Source organism: Candoia aspera, chromosome 1 (assembly GCF_035149785.1).
Source record: "Candoia aspera isolate rCanAsp1 chromosome 1, rCanAsp1.hap2, whole genome shotgun sequence".
NCBI classification, from domain to species: domain Eukaryota; kingdom Metazoa; phylum Chordata; class Lepidosauria; order Squamata; family Boidae; genus Candoia; species Candoia aspera.
In genome coordinates this window covers 179,731,162-179,753,581 of record NC_086153.1, presented here as the reverse complement: position 1 = coordinate 179,753,581, position 22,420 = coordinate 179,731,162, and positions in this window count along the sequence as shown.

Here is a 22,420-nt window from a genome sequence, read left to right as displayed (position 1 = left end):
CACACAGAAAACCCCTTGCAGATCTACTGGGCCTTGCTGGAATGCCAGAGCCTCAATAGCTACTCAAGCATGCCCTGATGTCAGGTCTGCCTATAGCATGAAAATTGGCTCTGAGGATCAATCCTATCAATTTTTTCATTAAACTATTGAGATCCCAGTACCACACAAGTGGATGAGTGCTTTGTTCCATTTAGATTTGGAACTTTGACAAGTCACACTTCACTTCCTGGACAGCAAGGAAATTGACTAAGCTGAATTAAAGGAAGGAAACAAAGAGAAACTGTACAAAAGTTAAATTGACAGACTAGCCCATTCTATTATTACAATTCTGTGTCTAATCCACTCCCTTGTACCTCCAGCTGAGACCCTGGGGCCTCTGAGGCTTCTATAGGTAGTAGGATCCTTTCAGTCATTGCATCCAGACTATAAAACCTTGAATGATGAATGCTTAAATAATGAAAGGGATGCACCCTTCTCAGTTTTAGCCAAATGATGCCCCCTAATAATGTTCTGCACTAAAGGAATTAATCCCTCTTCCCTCCCACCTCATGATTTGAACATGGCTTCCCTCAAATATTTGCCTGCCTCCTTCACTTCTGGTAAAACAGAGTGAAAGCTTTTGATTATTTCAGAAGGATTTGCTTAACCAGAGGGCTCAAGGCCCAAAAGACCTCCACCAACTTTAGCCTCTCTGCTGAATGTTTCCATTAAACTCTTATCTTAATATGGCAGAAGTGGAAAATACCAAATACCTGGATAGCAAATATATATTAATGTAATGGCTGTGAGGGTAAGAAAACTAGAAAAAAAGAGGAAAGTTCCTAAATACTAGGAGAGTAGGGGCTTAGTACACCCCTTAGGAAGAGCATTTTACTGCCTGGGAAGCATACAAGGAGAAGGCCTTTCCTGTGACCTGATAGTCAAGCTTCTAAAGTGGAGGCTCCTGAGTTCATAGTGTGAAAGGCAGTTCCACAGAGAGCCAGGCCCTAAGCTATTTAGGGCTTTACAAGTCAATGTAGGTCTGTCAGGCCCAGCCCAAGAATGACAAAGAATCAGTCCAGCCAAACTTTAGTTCTTTATTTGCTAACACTGTGTAGTCAGAATCTTGCCAGACTAAAGCAACTCTACCAAACCTAAGGGGAAATAACCTGAGAAAGCTCTGTGAAGGTGAAAGGTCCCCTGTGCAAGCACCGAGTCATGTCTGACCCTTTGGGGGGATGCCGCTTTCGTGACATTTTCTTGGCAGACTATAGCGGGGTAGTTTGCCATTGCCTTCCCCGGTCGTCACCTTCCCCAGCAAGCTGGGTACTCATTTTACCGACCTCAGAAAGGTGGAAGGCTGAGTTGACCTGAACTGGCTGCCCGAGAATCCAGCTTCCGCTGCGATCGAACTCAGATAGTGGGGAGAGTTTTGGTTGCAATACTGCTGCCTACCACCCTGCACCACACGAGGCTATGGGAAAGCTCTAGGGTGGGACTGTTCTATTCCCACAACTGTTCCCTGGATTATGTCTCCTCTTATCTTGTCCCCCTTCTTGGAATGTGCTCCCTCCTTCCTGAGAACCAGGGGCACTACCAAAATCCAGCACAAGGTCAATGTTTTGAATATATTTTCAGAACCATTGTATAATACAACTGAGGTATATGGAAGGTACACTTAAGATGATCTTCTAAATCCATCTGTTTATAATCTTCCTAGGTAACAGTTCCATTCTTGGATTGAATCTTTCAGAAGAGTGGAGATGGTCTGATGAATCAGACTAACACATACAAAGACTTCTTTACAAATTATCCATTTCACACATTATAATAGTTGCACAGCAGAAGAGGGTAAACTATTCCCCAACACAGAAAGTGGATTATGATAAGATATAAAACAGATTGAGATAAACAGACACAGTAGAAGAATGGCTATCCCTGACAATGTTTGTAGTACAAAGGCAATCATTAGAGATACATCTGCTTATCTTGCATGATAGCTTCCTTAGCTACTCTAATATTTTCAGAAGACTATCTTGGGGCTGCATATGGCTAAAATGCACTTGATTCAAGCAGTCCTTCTTGATGTATTTGATCAAAGCACTGATTCATTGGCTTTGAAAACTCTCCATTGATCTGCCTCAATATCTCTAAACAGTTTTTCAAGGCATTGCATAAATGCAGCAGCTCAAGATGTTTCAGCATGGAGCTTCAGTTTCTTTGAAGATAAAATAATGCCCTAACAAAAGAAAAAACATTCCTCTTTTCTGAAGAGAAAAAATGGTTGCTTTCACAAATGCAAAGAACAGATGTAGTCATGGTTTTTGTTTAATATCTGCCACATTCATTTTTATGCAAACTGCATATATGCATCTCGGTTTTAAAAAGAAAAGTCAATAGACTTTTTCACTAGATCTTCACATTAGAATATGTATCAACTGATTACTGTTTTTCAGAATGCAAAGTATTAAGATCATTTTGCCCCTGCTGTGCTAATCAGAGACTTTCAAATTGCTGAATTAGCATACATTTATTTGAATTAAAGATTTTCTACCCATGATATTAGCCTTTCTGGTTTGAGGTTCAAATATTCCATAATTGTCCCATGAGCATGGATAATATTTATGGCAGATATTGAAGAAAGATCACAATAAGAACTGCAAGATCACTAGAAGGACTTAGTGGATACAGTATCTTTCAAAGATAAAACAAAAGATGGGTGACTCTTTCATAATGGTCATCATGAACTTTGCAATATAGAGCTAATGATGCAGGAGGACCCACATGCTCAGCCTTTCATCATATCATTAAGCCAGTTCATACAAAATTGAAAACCACAGCTTCCTGTTATGAGAATATTCTGTGGTGAACTGTGGATTCCACATTCCAATCACCTCTCCTTTCTCTTTCATCCAAAAGAGGAAGAGATCATATGTTCAATTTTAAATTACCCATATTTGTCATATGATAGGTAGTCATGATCCTCAGACTCCAAAATTTGGGGTGAAAATCATGACCTTGACAGAGTTGTTAAAATGAAACAGTGAATTTCCCTCAGTGCTGATTTCAAGTAAGTGGCCTTTACATACTTTTAGAAAGCATGACTACATCAGGATTGATCAATCTTGTGGACTTCCGGTGAGGCCACGGTGAGCTAGATGTCCCTGTCTGAGCAGGATGGCATTTATGGCAGAGATAGTGGCCGGATGCTGGATCGTGGGTGGTGAAATCCAAAGAAAGGAGAGATTGTGAGATTGCCCATGCACACTCCAGACAAATGCTCCTCATGAGTAGACCACAGGAACTGAGGTTTTTGCGGTCAGCTTATGAGTCAAGCAGCTGGGAGATGAGGTATTCCATCTAAGCTTATAGTCATAAAGAACCTTTACAGACAAAAAACTCAACTGAGCCTCATTCCTTAATCTCTTTGGAATTATTTTTTACTGCTTTTGAAATATTAAGACCCTTCAGAACAGCAAGTTTTTAATTGCATTCACTAGGTGAGTTTCCTTTTCCTTTGCAAAAGAAGCTTTAAATACAAGTTTAATATTAATTTTTATAATAAACAACAAAAGGGTGTTTAGAGTGTTAATTTTGGAAAGTTAAAAATGGACTAAGGATCCAGATGGATTTAAAATAAGAATTTGAAATTAATTATAAAAATCCTTCCCACGGGAAACTGTGGTTGTTTTGTTTTGTTTTGGGGGGGGGGGGGGAAGTAAGATGGGACTTTGAATTTTGGACACTAGAGGGAACCAGAAGAAGCTAAAGATTACAATTAAAGGATCAATGGACTTTAAACTACGACTTATATAACAAAAAAATAATATTTAAAATTTATTGGACTCCATTACGTTTGTACAGAAAATGATTGACTAAGACAACATGCTGTTTGAGATGTAATAAGGACCATGCTTCTTTAAAACATATGTTCTTACAATGTCCTGTACTTACTAAGTTTTGGGAGAAAGTAGTGGCTCATATAAATGCTACTGTGTGACAAAAGCTAAAATTTTGTATTGCCCCATTTACTCAATGGGTTGAAGACCTGATTACACTTGCCACCTATGAGAGGATTGCCTATAGACATAGACTTTGTGTGGATAAGTACAATGAAATATGGACTCATTTATACAAAATATAGTAGTTTATGGAAAAGCATGATGGATATATATATATGATAAATATATATAGAATTATAATTGTTTATTGTTGTAATGACATTTTATATTTCCTATTTTTATTTTATTTCTTTCTGTTACATTTTTCTTATTTTTTAAAGCACCTGTTATGTATTTTACAACATATGTATCTTTGTGTATTTTTTGTTTTTTTTCCCCCTTTTTCTGTCATTATTTTAAAAAGTGATAAAAAGAAATATATTTTTAAAAATATTGCAATTAAAGAATACCCAGATTTGACACACTAGTTCAGAATGGAGCAAAACACTTTAAGAGTGGATATTTTTATGGAAATTTGTGAACTATGGACTCAGAAATTAATTTTAAGAATGTCTAATATCAAAGATGGATGGTGTGCAAATGTTGCTACAGAAGAGGAACAAGCTATACCACATAAAACTGAAATTGATTTGAATGTGAATTTAAATATGACAAGTTACAAGAATGATATGGAAAAAGATGATATACTGGATATACAAATGAAACCAGTTGATGTCTTGATATTTGAAAGGAACATACAAGTATCAAATCAGAAGAGAAATTTGGATAACTTTCTTGTACTATATTTACAAAAGAGATCTGTTAAAGTTTTGAAGGGTTTGCTGAGAGGAGACAAAGAGAAGATGAAAAGAAATCAAGTTCAAGGATATTATTTGAAGGGATTAAAAGCCAAGACTGTTAAAAGTACAGGGAAGGAATATATGGTTGGCTTATTTGATCAAGGTTAAAATAGATATGTAGTTATCTCTGTTAGCTCTTAATGGATTTTTGCTGACTAGGAATGAATGATGAGGCTTTAAGATGTTGTTTATAGCTAAGAGATGAGTTATGGGAAGAAGAGAGCATTTGTTGTATTTTATGATAAGTTACCAAAATTGTTTGTACTTGTTGTGATGAAGGGGGAAGTTAATTCTTTATATTTTTCTTTTTCTTCTTCTATTTTTTCTTTTCTGCACTTTCTATTTTTCTTTTTCTTTTTTTATATTTTTTGTAGTTTGTCTTAGTTTTTACTTTTTCTAATTGTAATCTTTAATAAAATTATTTTTAAAAAAAATTGATCAACTTCACTACCACCTCTTAGCACTGCTGTCCCCAGCTTGCTGAACTTAGCTGTATTTCCAGAACATTTCAGCTGCTAGCAGGAGTTTCCACTCAGAGCTCTCCAGGCCACTATCTGAATTATGAAGTTTGTTTTGCCTTGCCTTGAATTTTATCTGTATTTTACATTATTTAGATTGGCTGCAATTTCAGCAAAATCTAAGTTCTTGCTAGAACTGTTTGCCAGGTCTGAAAAGCATCAGACTGAATCTTTAACCTGGGACAGGCCAGACAGTAACAAGATAGTTTGAGAATGCTGGAAATGGAATGAGGCTGATCTATACTAAAACAAACCACTGAGCTTAGATGTCACAGAGAACTGTGGCTAGCTTAACATTGACAGCAGAAAGTTTTGATCCTGTCACATGCATGTAGAAAGGGGAGAAAGCACATAGATCATGGTTTGTTTTCAAGGTAGAAAACTATGGTTTCCTGTTACAGATGAATAGACCAGAGTCTTTCTCCCAAGGCCATGAAGATTTTCAATTTATCAAGAATAAAGAAACATGACAACCCTGATCCCTGTGCATCATCACAGATGCTACTTTCTATTGTCATGGTTGCCCCACATCCATTTCTTGTTCCCCATTTCCATGGGTTTGTTTGCAGTGGGCTCTGCAGAAATGTGTCTGAACTAATTCTCTGGAAATAATAGAGCACGGAATAATTAGGAATTAGTACCCAAGATCGTTATATCTGAGTAAGTGTACAGTATACAGTAAAACGGGTATAATACATTTCTCATTATGCCTCTGATGCCATGAGCAGGATTGTCAAAGGCCTTTCCAGCCCGGCTGCTGCCAACCCTACCACCTCCTCCTTCCCTTGCCCACAATTGCTAGAAGAAGCAGTAAATGGTGCTTCAGTTTTGACAGTGCAATCAACTGTAAATATTCTTTTTTTAATTATACACTAATGAAACTTCAGAAGATAAGGACTTGACCTTTACAGGATTCCTACCAATCCAGAGAAAATGTCTCGTATGTTCATTAGTTCACTTGAGAGGAAGCTTGTACAGCTTAAATGCCAATGGAGCATCTAAAATATCAAGTTTACACAGCTGCTAAAGCGGGTTAACACTGATCTGTGACAGCAAAGAACAGATTTAACAGCAAAACAAAAAGGGGGATCAAATTATCATCGCAGCTGTTGATGAGCATGTACTTGCCCTCTAGTTTAAACCTTTGCTTACAGAAGCGCTTCGTTACACAGGGATTTCAGGGGGTGATCAGCCTGGTGATCAGCTCTGCACCAGAGCAATTCCCATCATCTTTGGTGAATGTGATAGATTCTCAGACTTTGGAAGGATCACAAATGTCATCTGGCTGAATAGAGGACATTCTTTGCTGTTCCCAGCCTTATAGATAGAACAGTTTCAAACTAAAACCCAGAAAAGAGGAATATATGTTTTTTTCTCCCTCCCTTGACTCCCCACTCTCAATATCTCAATCCTGTGAAGCAGATTACTTAAAAGAGGTGATTTGCCCAAGATCACTCACTGCCAGCTGACCAGGGATTTCATCCTGAATCCTTTTCTGACATTATGCACATTTGCTCTCAGAATATTCAAAATGCCATTTTTATTATTACAAATAGATATATCTTTTGATTTTGAGAAAAATGAGAAAATCTATGGAACCAAGCTTAACTTTGCTTCATCATGCGCTTTTAAAAAACATTTTTTTAGATTTTTTATCCTACCTTTATTATTTTGATAAATGACTCAAGCCAGAGAACATACCTGATACTCCTTCCTCCTCCTACTTTCCCCACAACCACAACCCTGTGAGGTGGGTTGGGCTGGGAGAGAGGGACTGGCCCAAGGTCACCCAGCCATCTTTCTTGCCTAAGGTGGGACTAGAACTCTCAGTCTCCTGGTTTCTAGCCTAGTGCCTTAACCACTAACCTGTGCATTTCTCCAGTGCTTGCCATCTTACAAGCAACTGTTTATAATAATCATTTTTGCATATTGTTGTAATCCACATGCATTGCTTTTTGTGCATTTTCCCCTAATATATGCATTTCTGTACACGGTGTTTTGTTTGGGAAACCACATCACAGAAATTGAGGAAGTGTGAATAACAGAAGATGACTGTCTCACTTTGCAAAAATGTTCAGGAACTGTGAATGAAGTTAATTTGCATTAAAATGTAAATGAAAATGCATTTTAGCCCCATTCCTAATTTGTACTGGCTCTAACTTCTATTGCATGCACTACAGATCTGAGATTAGGAAACAATGGTTCCAGTTGATTTAAAGCCACGGAGACGTAATCAGTGTTTTTGCTTCCTTCATTTCTAATATGGTTACCTCAGCCGTATTTAGGCCAGAAATGTCTGATCTACAAATAATGAAATATAAGCAGTATTTTAGAAGTTCCTCAAAAATCTAATGGGAGGGGAAGTTAGGTCTTTCTACCTTAATAACAATACAATGGTAGATTGGTGTATCTCCTGTATATTTCTTTTTTTACCAAATATGGGACATTTTTAAACCTCTTCCAGGCTCTTCATAAATAGAATGTGTAAGGCCAGTCATTGGGGATGGAGTTGAGAAGTGGGGTATGCTTTTCTGATTGATAGCTCCAGATTCCAATCAGGCAATGTCAGCCTTCCCAGGTAGACCAGACAGGAAACATAACCAGATGAGCTAATTCTACTTTATTGTAAGGCTACATTAACAGAATCTTGCAGGTCTGAAAGTACAAATCTCCTGCCTTCTCTTTTAAGGCTTGATAAGTCAGGGAAGTTCCTTTTTTTTTTTTTTTTTTGCTTTTTTTATTAATTAGAAATTGTTCAAGATATAATTAAGACACATAATTCAGAATATAAGACCAACAGAATACAAGTCTAAAAAAGAAACAGGAAAGCAAAACCAGTGCAGGAATAAGCAAAAAAGCATATCAGACCAAAGGGCTGCTGACCTTTTCCAGCACAGGTATAGAAGTACTTATAAAGGTACTTAAAAGTTAATCTCTTATTATTAATTAAACATTTAGTAACATTGTATCTCTAAAATCAAACCATTCAATCATCAAAACCTAAAGTCAAGATTTCATTCTTTTGCGTTACAAGCAAATAGTCCAAGAGCAGCTTCCAAATGGAAACGAATCTAGTTACAGTGTTTTCTCTTATCAATGCTGTCAGCTTAGCCATTTGCACCATCAACTTAATCATCCAGTCCTCCATTGAGGGAATTTGTGCATCCTTCCACCTTTGAGCATATAAGAGTCTTGCTGCTGTTATCATATATAAGAACTGAGTTCCATGTTGCTTTTCAAGCTGCTGGTCCATCAAACCCAAGAGAAACAGCTCCGGTTTCAATTGTAAGTCCACTTTGAGAATCTTTTGACTAGTACTACATATTTGGTTCCAGAATTTCTTAGCTTTTCCACAAGTCCACCATAAATGATAGAAAGTTCCTTCTCCCTGTGAGCATTTCCATCAGACATTTGACACCCCATTATACATTTTAGACAGATTATCAGGAGTCAAATACCAATGGTACATCATTTTATAAAAATTCTCTTTCAAATTATAGTTCAGATTAAATTTCAGACCTTTGTTCCACATATTCTCCCACTGTTGTATCATAATATTGTACCCAAAATTCTTAGCCCGTTTAGTCATAAATCTTTAACATATTCATCTTCTAAGTTCAATTGCAACAACATTCTATACACTTTCTTAATAAGATGCTCATCATTTGTACAGTTCCATTTCAAGTTGTGTTTTTTCATGAGCAAAATTATGTACTTCTCCAGATTGAACCATTCTCACAATTGTGCATAATTAAACCAGTGACAATTGTAACCTTCCAATTCTGGTTGTTCCCTTGTTTTAAATTTAGGTATCCCTTCTTCAAAGTTCAGCAGATCTTCATATCTCAACCAGCGTGGTTTACCTTTCAACTCTCTTCTGAAAAAAGCTTCTTGAGGTGTCAACCACATAGGTACATTAGGGGACAATATTGGTCTATATTTATTCCAAACCCTCAGTATGGCACACCTAACAAAATGATTTTTAAAGTCTTTATTGGCTTTAACTTTATCATACCACAAGTAGGCATGCCACCCAAATTTGAGATCATGTCCTTCTAATTCCAATGTAATTTCTTGTCCTTCAAAGTCACCCAATCCTTCATCCATAGCAAACAGCAGGCAGCAAAATACAATTTCAAATCAGGCAAACCTAAACCTCCTCATTCTTTGGCATCTTGTAACAATTTATACTTGATTATTGGCTTCTTCCCTTGCCAAATGAACTTAGGGATATCTTTCTGCCATTGTTTAAATGGTAGATCTGTTGTCAAAATTGGTATTGTCTGGAACAAAAACAACATTCTGGGCAAAACATTAATCTTAATCACAGATATCCGACCCATCATTGGCAGTTGTACTTTTTCCCACCTCACCAAGTCTTTCTTAACTTCGCCCCACAATTTAATTATTCTGAAACAACATGTTATTCATGGTTGTTAATGTCACCCCCAAATATCTGACCTTTTTTTCAATTACAAAACCAGTCTTACCCATCAACATTTCTTGATTATGTGCAGTCATATTCTTGATCAACATCTTTTTTTATTTTCTTTAAATCCAGCTAGTGGCCCAAATTCCTTTAATTTCTTCATCAGGTGTTCAACAAACACATTGGGAAGTTCCTTTTTGAGTTTCTTTCTCTTCCCTTTATGCAGCTGCAGGCTATGCCCTCTCTTATCTGAACGTTCCCTAGGCAGCATCTCCCACCCACCCACCCCCGCCATCTCCCAAGGTCACTCCCACATACCATTACAGGCAATGACATTTCTAGAGTTCCTCTTTTACTTCCAATCACATCACAGTGCTTTTGGATGAGATGCTGAAAGAACCTATCAGAAGTGTTCAGGAAGTTCTCTCGTCCTTATTTGATGACCATCTTCATGATCATCAACACAGGTGTACCCTTTCCTGTTACTTCCTTCTTTATTCAAGTCCAACACTTCTCTAAAATCTCCAGACCCTCATTATTCTTTACCTGTTCTATATTCTGGGTTTGTTATTTTGACGGTTTTTGCCTTTCCTTTTCTTTATCCCATCACTTTTACCCCTATTTTGTCTCTAGAAACATTTGATTTAATATCAGCATTAAGAGTGGGTCTTGGCAGGTGCTCCATGTTGCCTACCATTACTGGACTAATTCAGTCCAGTGACTCCCAAGTTACATATGCTGCACCTAGTTGTTTTTGTATGCTAATTATGAATGAGTATTTACTTGTTCAAAAATAATCCACCATAATTTAAACCTCGTTTATCAAGAGTGTTGTAAAGGTCATCACACACACCAAAGCTACACCCAGAATCCACAGTTCCTGCTCCATTTCCTTATGAAGACAAATTGTATTTTTAAAATCATTTAATGAAGTTACATTCATCATTTCAGCAGCTGCCTTTTATTTCCTCAGCTATAATGCTATCATTTCACAGTTAATGTCATTGAACATAGACTCTTCCCCTCCCCCTTTTTCTTTCTCGAGTCATACTAACAGCTAAGTGAGATGAATGAAATCAATATTCTCCCCTTTGCAGGTGAAATGAGCTTAGCAGCATATAATAGTAGTCTGCCTTCCTCCTTCTGTGTTGCATTCTATCAGTGTGCTCCGCTTGGCACCTGAATGAATGTATCAATAGGAGATTTCAAGCTACAACTCCCTCTAATGTAATGAGAAGTCTCTGCCTTTGAACCTGAGGGCTTGCACCTACATCTGCTCACCGTTGTCCTCCATAGCATTAGAACTTAGATGCAAGCTGATTGTCATGGTACATGAATGGTGAAACAGAAGCAGAGCTGCTCCATAAATTTGGATAACAGAGTATTTTCCATGTATAAGAACAGAACGCTTTTAACAAGAAAAATGTTCATTTTGCAGCTATTGTACTATATTGTACATGATAAGGGATATTCTAGCAAAAAGCATTAATTTACAGTAGCAGATGAGCTGATACTTAACGGAATTACAGCATGCAAGAGCAGATCATTTAAATTAATACAGTATTAGTGCATAAGGATAAAATGTCCTGACCATAACACTGCCAGATCAGACCAAAGATCCAGTTAGTTATGAGTTCACATAACACTTAATAATGTGGTTGGTCTAGTTTTGGCTTAGCATGTTGTGAAAACTGGTTATTATGTGTTGTAAACCAGCTTAGTATGCTGTGTGAACTCAGCCATAGTTGGTTACTCAACAAATCATCACTTTTCATGATGTGAACTATGTCTGAGTCTACAGACATACATACATATATGTATATATCCACACATACACATACCACTTGTTGAGAAACTGAAAAAGCATTATTCCCATCTGTATCTTCAGTACCCATAAGCTGAAGAATGAAACAAACAAAATTTCCTTTATCTTAAATAAGCTTAACAATTCAACCGTTCCTTTTTAAAAGTAATTGTTGTCTGAGTTCTTATTTAATTTATAATATAAACCACACTGCATGTTTCTTGAGAAGTAGAACAGCTGGATGTAAATTACCTGAATTTAAATAGTAAATAAATAACAAATCAGACATCTATTCCTGTGAATTCTTTGTGAAGAATGCAGACCCCTAATATGGGTTTGTCACAAAGAGCCTGAAGGTTAGAAAATATTATCATGACAATATCATTTGATGAATTTTAAAAAGACCTTGAAAATTTGAAGCAACAGATACAAATCTCCTACCAGAGTATACTCATATTGAAGCTATTCTTCCCGATGATCATCTTTTGGCCCATTATTTTATTTGATAAGATCTGAATACTATTATGGAAGAGCTACCTAATGAACAGATATATCAATAGGCACATTAATAATACATTTGTTAATATATTTCTTCTTGGGCCCAAATCTATGTATTTAAGTCTGTTGTAATAAACCTTGTCAAAAATCATTAAAACTTTTTTTTCTGTATTAACAATGTTTGCTCCCTGATTATAAAATTTAAGCATCTTGCCAACCTTAGCAGATGTCTGAAGCTCAGTAGGGTCAGGCTGGTTTAGTACTTGGATGGAGGACCAATTGAGAATTCCAGGACAGTTGATTAGAAGCTGTCATCAGAAGTCATGCTTAACTTGAAGGCATCTTTACTATTTCATTATTTTCAAGTAAAGCCCTACTGATTTGTTCAAATTGTTTTCATTCAACATGAAATGGACCTGCAGATAAAGATGAGTTCATTAGCTGTACTTTCTTATCTCCATCTCTACCACCTTCCATCAATTGGGGAGTCAACTTTTTAAGTGGGAAGCATTTTCTGTATGTTTCCTGTGTGATACAGAATCTTTGACTTTTCAGGGTTCTACAACCCAGATGTGCAAGGAGAAAAGGCTCCCAATTTCAAAATGTAACTTTCCAACTTATGAAGGGAAATCACCATGAGGCTCATACGTCGTAAGGTCTTCATTCTAGGACTTAAGTCTCACTCAACCAAAGTGGCACTATGGTGATTAACAACACATAGTGCATAGAACTGCAGCTTACTTTAATACTTCTTGCTGGAATTGCATTCTGTTTCCTTTGAAAGAAAATATCTCTGGTACTTTAGCTATAAATCTTTGATGGAATGACTCCAAAACACTAGTGCAGGTCAAACTATGCCTGTACAGATACTGTATTTGTGCTGAATATTCCATGAACCTGAAGGACTGTCTTTCTGTTAATGTAGAGAATTCTCATAATTTACCCAGAACTCTTTGTGAGAAACCTTGACAGTTAGTGTTACAGAGCCATGTATAAGTTTGCAAAATAGAAATACATTTCAACAATGAGAAGAAAAGACTCCTTGGACCTGGTTGGAAAGAAATTTGTAACTTGGATAAAACTATTCCTGCGCAGCTGACCTATTGAAGAAATTGATTGATTGATTGATTGATTGATTGATTGATTGATTGATTGATTGATTGATTATGTGCCTTCAAGTAATTTTCAACTAGTAGCATAGACAGATTTTCTCCATGACAATCTATCGCTATTCTGGTCTTCCAACAGTGTGCTCATCCCCACTATAACTGAGTCCATCCCCCTTGCTGCTGGTCATCATCTTCTTCTCTTTCCTTCCACCTCTCCCAGCATTAGAGCCCTATCTAGGGAGCTAGATCTTCTCATAATGTGTCCAAAGTAGGATAATTTGAGCCGGGTCATTTGTGCCCCAAGTAAGAAGTCTGGGTTGATTTGTTCAATGATTCATTGGTTTGTTTTCTTGGCTGTCCACGGTATTCTCAGGAGTCTTCTCTAACACCAAAGTTCAAAATAGCCAACACTCTTCCTATCCTGCTTCTTTGAAGTCCAACTTTCACTTCCATAGAGTGTCACAGGGAATATTGCACCATAGCAATCACAAGCAGCACATCTTGCTTGCATGTTCTGTTGATTTCAAATTGAACTTGATCATAAAATTAATCAACCTCCTCTTCTGCATCAGTGGTTGGAGCATACTGTACACTTGAATGGTCATCATATTAAAGGGTTGTCCACAAAGTCTAATCAATATTGTTCAGTTATTGATGGCATTGTAGCCAAGTACTGTTCTTGCTATATACTTCCTAACTATAAAAGCAATGCCATTCCTTCATTGTTTTTCATGTCCTGAGTAATAAACAGGGTGATCTTCTGACTGAAAGTGACTGATCCCGGTCCATCTCAATTCACTGATGCCTAAGATGTCAATTTTTAGTTCATCTTTTACTGTGTTGATGCTTTCCCATGTTCATGCTTTCCCATGCTCATGCTTCTTATGTTCCATGTTCCTACTGTAATTCTATATTTGCAGCTTCAGATCTTCTTTTCCTGTATGGCAGCATCAGCAACTAGACATCCCAAAGTCTTTAATCTAACCACGTCATAAACACCCTTAGTATTCCGAAAGATCCTCAGCTCTTTCTCAGTAGCATGTTGAATGACATCTAATCTGAGGGCCATCCTCTGGCATTATATAGTCAATCATCTTGTATTTTCTATCCATGTGGTTTTCTTGGTAAAAATACAGGAGTGGTTTAACATTGCCTTCTCCTGCACTGTATGAATGGATGCCTCTGCCACTGTCACTAAAGTGATCATCTGCCTCCAGCATCCTCCTATAGTGCTGCTGCCCAATATAGGTACCTGCTTGCTTTAGCTGGGCAGCTGGGATGACCTTCACACCTTGGGTGACCCTCCTGGAAGTATATACTCATGATATACATTCCTTGCTTTCTTTGTTCATCCCTCCCAAGAACACCCTCACCACCACCATGACGAGGCAGCACAGCAGGACTTTGTGGGGACTGAGGACAATGAAATTCCTCTAAGCACTGATTGCTTCTTTGTGAGAAGCAGGGAGACAAAGTCTAGCTACATTTTAATGTGATTGTAATTCACAAACATAAACAATGTAACCCTAGTATTAGAAAAACCAAGAAAGCATTATTGGGTTGGATCTTAATAATAACATCCACAATAATAATTTATTCTCATAGTGACAGAGAATAAATTCATTTATTCTCTATCACTGTGGTACCTAATTAGCTACTCAGCTAAGGGATGCGAGTAAAAAGTCTACGTGTATAGAAAAAAATCACATGAGTCACCTTTCTGTGATCAAATGCCTAGAGATAAAAGAAAAAAAGGGACAGAAATCGAAAATGTCAAGAGCAACAATGTGCACTGCACTTGTCAGAGCTGAAGGAGAAGGAAATCTATTGTACAACTGACAAGTAGCTAACTCCAATACAACTTTCGGACAATGCAAGCATGGTTGCATTAGGTTTCAGTATAATATGACATTCAGCTCTCCATATCTCTTAAAATATAATTCAGCTTTGACTTGGAAAATATAATGCGGAGAGGTCTTAGGAAAAAAAGAACTTTTTTTTATCACAATGCCATTATACAGGATATCACACCTCCTGTCACCAAATGATCCATTTTCATTCATTTTGTGGCTTTTTTTTTAAACTCTCAGTTCAGAAACACAACAGAATCCACTTTATGAGAACATAAGAACAAGCCTCTTTGAATAGCCCAAGCCCCGACTAGTACAGTGTTTTCCTTCTCACACTGCCCAGTGCTTCTGAGATGCTCCAGCAAGAGATGGACCTTTCCTTATACCCCTTTCCTGTTCTTGTTCTCTTTTATTGGCATTTGGAGGACTGCTGCCCCAACACAGAGTAATAACGAATCTGAGAGGGATAGTCCTTGATAGGCCATGAAGTTGTTCAGTTCCCTTTTAATGCCACCCAAATGAGTAACCATCATCAAATGTTGTTAATTATGAGCCCATCTGAAAAATTTATTTATTTATTTATTTATCCAATTTGTCCCCACCCATCTCCTCCCTTCGGGGGACTCTGCGCGGTTTACAGTAATCAATTAAAACAACAATCATAAAATCCACAGTATAAAATTACAATAATAAATAATATAAATAAGAGTAAAAAATAACCAGAATAATAAAAATACAATAAAGCCAAAACCAAGCAAGTTTGAACTGTCTACTCAATCGCAAGCAAATTAATTCATGGCATGAAGCGTAAGAGCACCAACCCTTTCAAAAAAACGAAAGCTGGCATGTAAGGAAAGTGCAACAAACAGTTGTAAAAGGGGTAGAGGGGACAAGGAGATTCCATAGCTCTTAGCCTTGACACAATACCACAGCTAAATGGAAAATTTAGCACCAGTGTGCTATAGCATGACAGAGCATGTCAGTCATTTTGGCTGGCTTCAAGGTATCTCTCTGCTGCCACCGATCTTCTATATTGCTATTCTGTTTATTCTTCTGAGCTGCAGCCAGAGCAATGCTGAGGCTTCTTAGGTTGGAGAATTCTTCATGTGAATGGACTATGTACCTTCTCTCTGTCTCTCTGTCTCTGTCTCTGTCTCTGTCTCTGTCTCTGTCTCTCTCTCTCTCTCTCTTGTCCCTGCTTCTGAGCCTCCTGAATATATCTGGGAGTGAGCTATGATCCAATTTAATTTTGAGATTCAGAAGTGGAAAGCCAATTCAGTTTGAGCCACCCTGAAATTCAGAGACAAATCAGTTTAATTCAAACCATGCTAAACTTTACAATTTGATAAAAGATGCATCAATACAGTTCTGGTAGAATGGGATGAAATAAGCAAAAGTGTTAGACACGTTTCGAGGGTATTAACCATGTGAAATTTCAGTATTGGATTTGTGGGGAGAAAGATGTCTTCAAGTCACTTTTGAGAGTGGTTTGCCATTGCCTTCTTCACAGGACTGAAAGAATGACTGGCCCAAGGTTACCTTGCTGGTTTTGTGCCTAAGGCAGGACTAGAACTCCCAGTCTCCCAGTTTCTAGCCTTAAACCAGTGCACCAAAATGGCTCTCTTCAGTCACATAGTTTAAACCATTTAACAGCTGTAATTTTTTTTAAATTATTCCCCCTACACCTTTTCTTTATGGCATACTTAGCAGGGATGAGGAAAAAACAGCACAACAGCTTCCAAATTATACAACAAAAAGTCTGGAGAAAAGCAATGCTAAGCAATATTGAAAGCAGCCTATTTAAATACAAAAGCTGTTTAATGAGTAAGCACTTCCTAAAGACTGAAGAGCCCACAAACTTCTGACCAGCTGTTTTTCTAGACTGGAACGTTTGTTAGCCTGCCTCTTTGGCAATGTTAGCCTGTTCTGATAGTGATGTGTCATGTGCTGTTTGAACTACCATTTTAAAAGAACTTTTTGAAAATTATACATATTATCACTACTGCACAGTTAGTATACTATATCATCATATATTATTTATATCACAGTCTCTTTTATATATACAGTAATTTAAGAGCACGTGCAGTCTGACTTACTCACGCAATGAAGAAAATTCAGTCACTCAGTAGAAGACCAAGACATACAAGTAGTACAAAAGGAACATGACTTTTTTTTTTTAAAAATGTGGATAAAAGTGCAGGGAAAATGAAAGGGCAAAAAAGGATGAATGAGAGAGCTGAACTGCAGCTGAAAAACTACAGTATAGACAAATGGGACCCAGAGACTAACATGGATTATAATACAGGTCAGACAGCTTGTTCAAAAGGCAAAAGATAAAAGGGTATGGATTTTGGGAAAGTAGATCATACAAGGAAAACAGATTAAAAAGAACAGCAAATTAAATCTGTTTCCCTGTCTTTCACCTGAATAAATGTTATCAGAAGACTAAGAGACATAAACAGCAGAGCAACACTCTTCCAGACACTCTGACTGGGCTAGCAGAGTTGAGGATACTCATTAAATTGTGGAGTTCTTGTTGAGTCTCTGAACCTTGTTGTTTTCTTGCAGACGTTGTAATGGTTGCCTACCCCAAACACTCAGACTCACAAGAGGTTACTTAAATGAAATCTGATTTATTAGGGAAATTATGGCAGATACAGAGAAAGCTGAGAATGACTAAAAGCACGCCAAATACAAACTAAAAACCCTCGGCTCCAAACGTAATCCCTCCCCCCTACCGGCCATAGCAACCACCCCCCTCCCAGGTGCTGGTAACCGTTTTCCACACATCCTGGGAAAGCAACCTTGAACACAGGAGATAACCCAAACACATTCCAACCCAGCAGCCAACAGATAACAACTCCCTGAAGAGGAATCTTCCTCTCTCCCAAGATCAAACACGTATCAGGCAAATGACATGCGAAACATTACGATGTACCAAGCACATTGAAATGGTGAACATGACATACTGCCCCCCCCCAAAAAAATAGCTAAGGACCCGGTTTGGAGGGGTAAGCATTATGGAATCGACGAACAAGAATAGGGGAAGCCACATCGTGAGCGGCCACCCATTCCGGGTGGGGGAAATGTTTCCAGCAAACTAGGTACTGCAGCGTGTTGCGAAGCTGGCGAGAGTCAAGAATTTCTTTTACTTCAAAATGTTGTTGCCCATCAGTCATGATGGGAGGAGGCGGCGGAGGTTGATCATGCCAGCGGTCAGAGCGAGTAAGGGGTTTGAGCAAACTGCAATGAAAGACAGGGTGTAAGCGTTTCAGATTATGCGGCAAATCGAGTTTAAAAGTCACTGGGTTAATTTGTGCCACAATAGGAAATGGACCCACAAATCTAGGAGCTAATTTTTTCGATGGTTGAGAGGACTTGATGAACTTGGTAGACAGGTACACCATGTCACCCACTTGAAATGAAGGGTGAGGGGCACGCTTCTTATCAGCGTGCTGTTTGTAAGCAGACTGTGCGTCCGCTAGTGCCTGCTGGATGACCGGCCAAGAGTCCGCCAGCTGTGTTGCCCATTCGAATGGTGAAGCAGGCAGGATAGATGGCTGCGGCAAGTCAGGGATAGGGACAAAATCCCTGCCGTGAACGGTGCGAAAAGGGGTTTGACCGGTGCTTTGATGAACAGTGTTGTTGTAGGCAACCTCAGCAAAGGGAAGGAGGTCAACCCAGTCATCTTGTTGATAATTCACGAAAGCACGCAAATATTGCTCTAGTGTTGAATTTAGCGCCTCTGTGGCCCTGTCAGTCTCAGGATGCCACGCCGTGGACAATGCCTGTTTAGTGCCCAAAAGTTTTAAAAATGCCCGCCAAAACTGAGAGGTGAACTGTGTGCCCCTGTCAGAGATTAAGCGGGAGGGACATCCGTGTAACCTGTACACGTGTACAAGGAATAGGCGGGCTAACTGTCGTGCCGAAGGAATGGAGATGCATGGGATGAAATGAGCTTGCTTGGAGAAATAGTCTTTTACTACCCAAATAACAGTTTTTCGTTGGCTGGGAGGTAACTCCACTATGAAATCCATGGAAACCTCCTCCCAGGGGCAAGCGGGACTGGCCACTGGTTGCAACAAGCCCTGAGGCTTCCCCACCTTGCGTTTAGACATAGCACAAACAGAACAGGACGCAACATAATCCTTGACATCCTTGCGCAACGCAGGCCACCAAAACTGTCTGCGAACCAGGTGCAAAGTTTTTACAAAGCCAAAATGCCCAGCAACCTTATCATCGTGCGAACGGAGTAACACCTCCTTTCGCAAGCCGTCAGGGACATAGAGACGATTGGAGTTCCAAGCGAATCCCCGGTCAAAAGTAACACTGTCTCTATTTGCTAGCAACCAAGTGTCAGTTTTTAGCTCCTCTAGAAACTTTTGTTGCAATTGAGATGAAATGGACAAGGTGCCCTGCGGGGCAGAATCACTGCTGGCAGGCTGCTGCGCACGGGCTTGACTGCGGGTCACAGCCGGCATTCCCAGTTGTGGCTGTGTCCACAGCATACTGACCACCTCTGGCGCTGAGCTGGAGTCTTGGGGTTGCCTGGACAGCGCGTCTGCTAAGAAGTTCTTTTTCCCTGGGATAAACTTCAGTTTGAAGTTGAACCGGTTAAAGAACTGAGCCCAGCGAACTTGTTTAGGACTCAGCTTGTGGGGGGTACTAAGGGCTTCCAAGTTCTTATGGTCAGTCCACACCTCAAATGGATGATTAGCCCCTTCCAGCAAGTGGCGCCAAGAGTCCAAAGCCGCTTTGACTGCAAAAGCTTCCTTTTCCCACACATGCCAATGTCTCTCCGTCTCAGAGAATTTGCGCGACAGGTAGGCACATGGCTTTAAACAACCCGCCCCATCTGCTTGCAACAACAGGGCTCCAATAGAATAATCAGAGGCATCTACTTGAACAACAAAGGGCTTGGAGGGGTCAGGGTGTTGTAAAATAGGCTCCTGTGTAAAAGACTCCTTCAGCTTATCAAACACCACCTGACAAGCCGGAGTCCATCTAAGCAGCGCGCCTGGGTTTTTTACCCGGCGGGTTTCTCCCACCCCCTTTGTCCGAAGCAAATCTGTCAGGGGCAAAGTTATTTCTGCGAACCCCTTTATGAACAGCCGGTAGTAATTGCTGAACCCCAGGAAACTTTGAAGTTGCCTGCGGGTGCGGGGTCTCTCCCATTCCAGGATGGCCTGGATTTTAGCAGGATCCATCTCTATGCCTTTATCTGAGATCCTGTACCCCAGATAATCAATTTGTGTTTGATGGAATGCACATTTGGACAGTTTGGCATACAACTCAGCTTTCCTTAGCTTGCGAAGCACCTGCTTAACCAACTGTACATGTTCTTCCAGAGTTTCAGTATAAATCAATACATCATCCAAGTAGACCAATATCCCTTTAAACAGATGTTCATGTAATACTTCATTGATCAATTGCATAAACACCCCAGGTGCCCCAGCCAAACCAAACGGCAAAACCTTATATTGAAAAGCTCCCAACGGGCAATTGAATGCTGTTTTCCATTCATCCCCCTCCCAGATCCTCACACGGTAATAGGCTTCCCTTAAATCCAGTTTCGAGAAGATTTTCCCCTTAGCCAGATGTGATAACATATCTTTTATCAAGGGCAAAGGATATTTATTTGATATTGAGACTGCATTGAGCCCACGGAAATTGGTACAGAGTCTTAATGTCCCATCTTTCTTCGGGCGGAAGAGAACCGGTGCCCCCACTGGCGAACTAGCTGGTTCAATGAACCCTCTTGCCAAGTTTTTGTCCACAAACTCCCGTAACAAAGTTAGTTCCTTCTGAGTCATTGAGTAAATCTTTGGCTTAGGCAATTGGGTGTTAGGCACCAGCTCAATGGCACAGTTTTCCGATGGGGGGGAAGTTGATCCTCTTCTTTCTCCCCAAACACATCAGCAAATGCCTGGTATTCCTTCGGTAGACCCTCAAGAGGAGGGATTGGGTACTGCGGAGTCGCAGCTGCCGCTACCCCCACCACCACCTCTGGGGCTTCATTCCCCTCCGGTGCTTGATAAAATCTGTCCCTAAAGGTTACAGTTTGATAGACCCAATTTATCTGAGGATTTTGCTGGACCAACCATGGGACACCCAAAACCACCAAAGGACCCCCCACCAGAGCTACTACAAATGACAACCCTTCCCGGTGGCTACCCATTTGCAAGGCTACCAAACCAGTTTGCCCCCTGCCATGGATCCGTCCAATTGGGTGAAAGCTATGGGTCATTGCAACGGAAAGGTGGGCAACTCCAAGGCAGCCACCACGTCGGGATGCATTAAGCACCGTGAGCACCCAGAATCAATCATCGCCCACACTTCTATTGTCTTTGAGCGGGATCCCAACTTTACTTTCACAGTGAGAATGCGATAGTTGCCACTCACCGACACAGGCTCGCGCCCCTCCTCTACCACCTGCCCTGCGGTGCCCTTTAGAGCAGGTGGCTGGCGTTTCCCGCTGGCTGCAGCAATTCAGGCTCACCCTCGTCCCCGTAGAACGGCACGCTTTCCAGCTCACTGTCAGCCACTGCTGCTTTCATTTTTCTCGGGAGAGAGGGGGACTTCGCAGTCGACTTTCCCTGCCGGTCCTCGCCCTTCACCCTCGGGCATGCCGCCGCGCGGTGCCCCTCTTTGCCGCAGCGCAGGCACTGCCCCTTCACGTAGCGGCGCTCCTTCTCCTCTTCCCACGAATGTTGTCCGGATCTTCCAAAGGAGCCCGAAGGGCGGGTGGGTTTTCCATCCCGCCCCGACTTCATCGCCCGTCTCTGCGCGAACACCTCGTGGGCATGCTCAGCCTTTCCAGCGAGCTGGATCCACCCGTACAAGCTGTCAGGATCATCTCATCCCAGCGACCAGCACAGCACTTCGGTGTTTAAACCATCCTTGAACAACTCTATTACAGTTGCCTGCAACCAGTCTTCCACCTTCCCCGCTAGCGCTTTAAACTCCAGCACGTAATCAGCCACGGTTCTCGATCCCTGCTTGAGTTCTTTCAAGGCACGCTTTGCCCGCTCCTTAGCTAGTGGATCTTCGAAATGGTGCTGTAGGGCCCAGAGGAATTCGTCCAATTTCTCCAGTTCAGGGGCTTCCGACTGGCACATCTGTACATACCAGTCCGCTGCCCTCCCCTTAAGCTTGGTGGCAATGGTGATGATTTTCGCTTTTTCCGAACGAAAGAGCGACCCCCACTCTTCCATGTAAGCCTTGGCATTCGTCAGAAAGAACGAGAGTTTTGTCGGGTCTCCATCGAACTTGACAGAGAAGTCCCTCAGTCCTCCGCCCGGCGGGCCACGCCCCCCCACTGGCAGTTCAGCTGCTTTGACAGCTCCCGGCTGCCTCCACTCAGGGACGAGCGGCGACACTAGTTCCACCCTGGGAGCCTGGTCCCCCTCTCTCGGGCGAGCTCCCCTTCTCC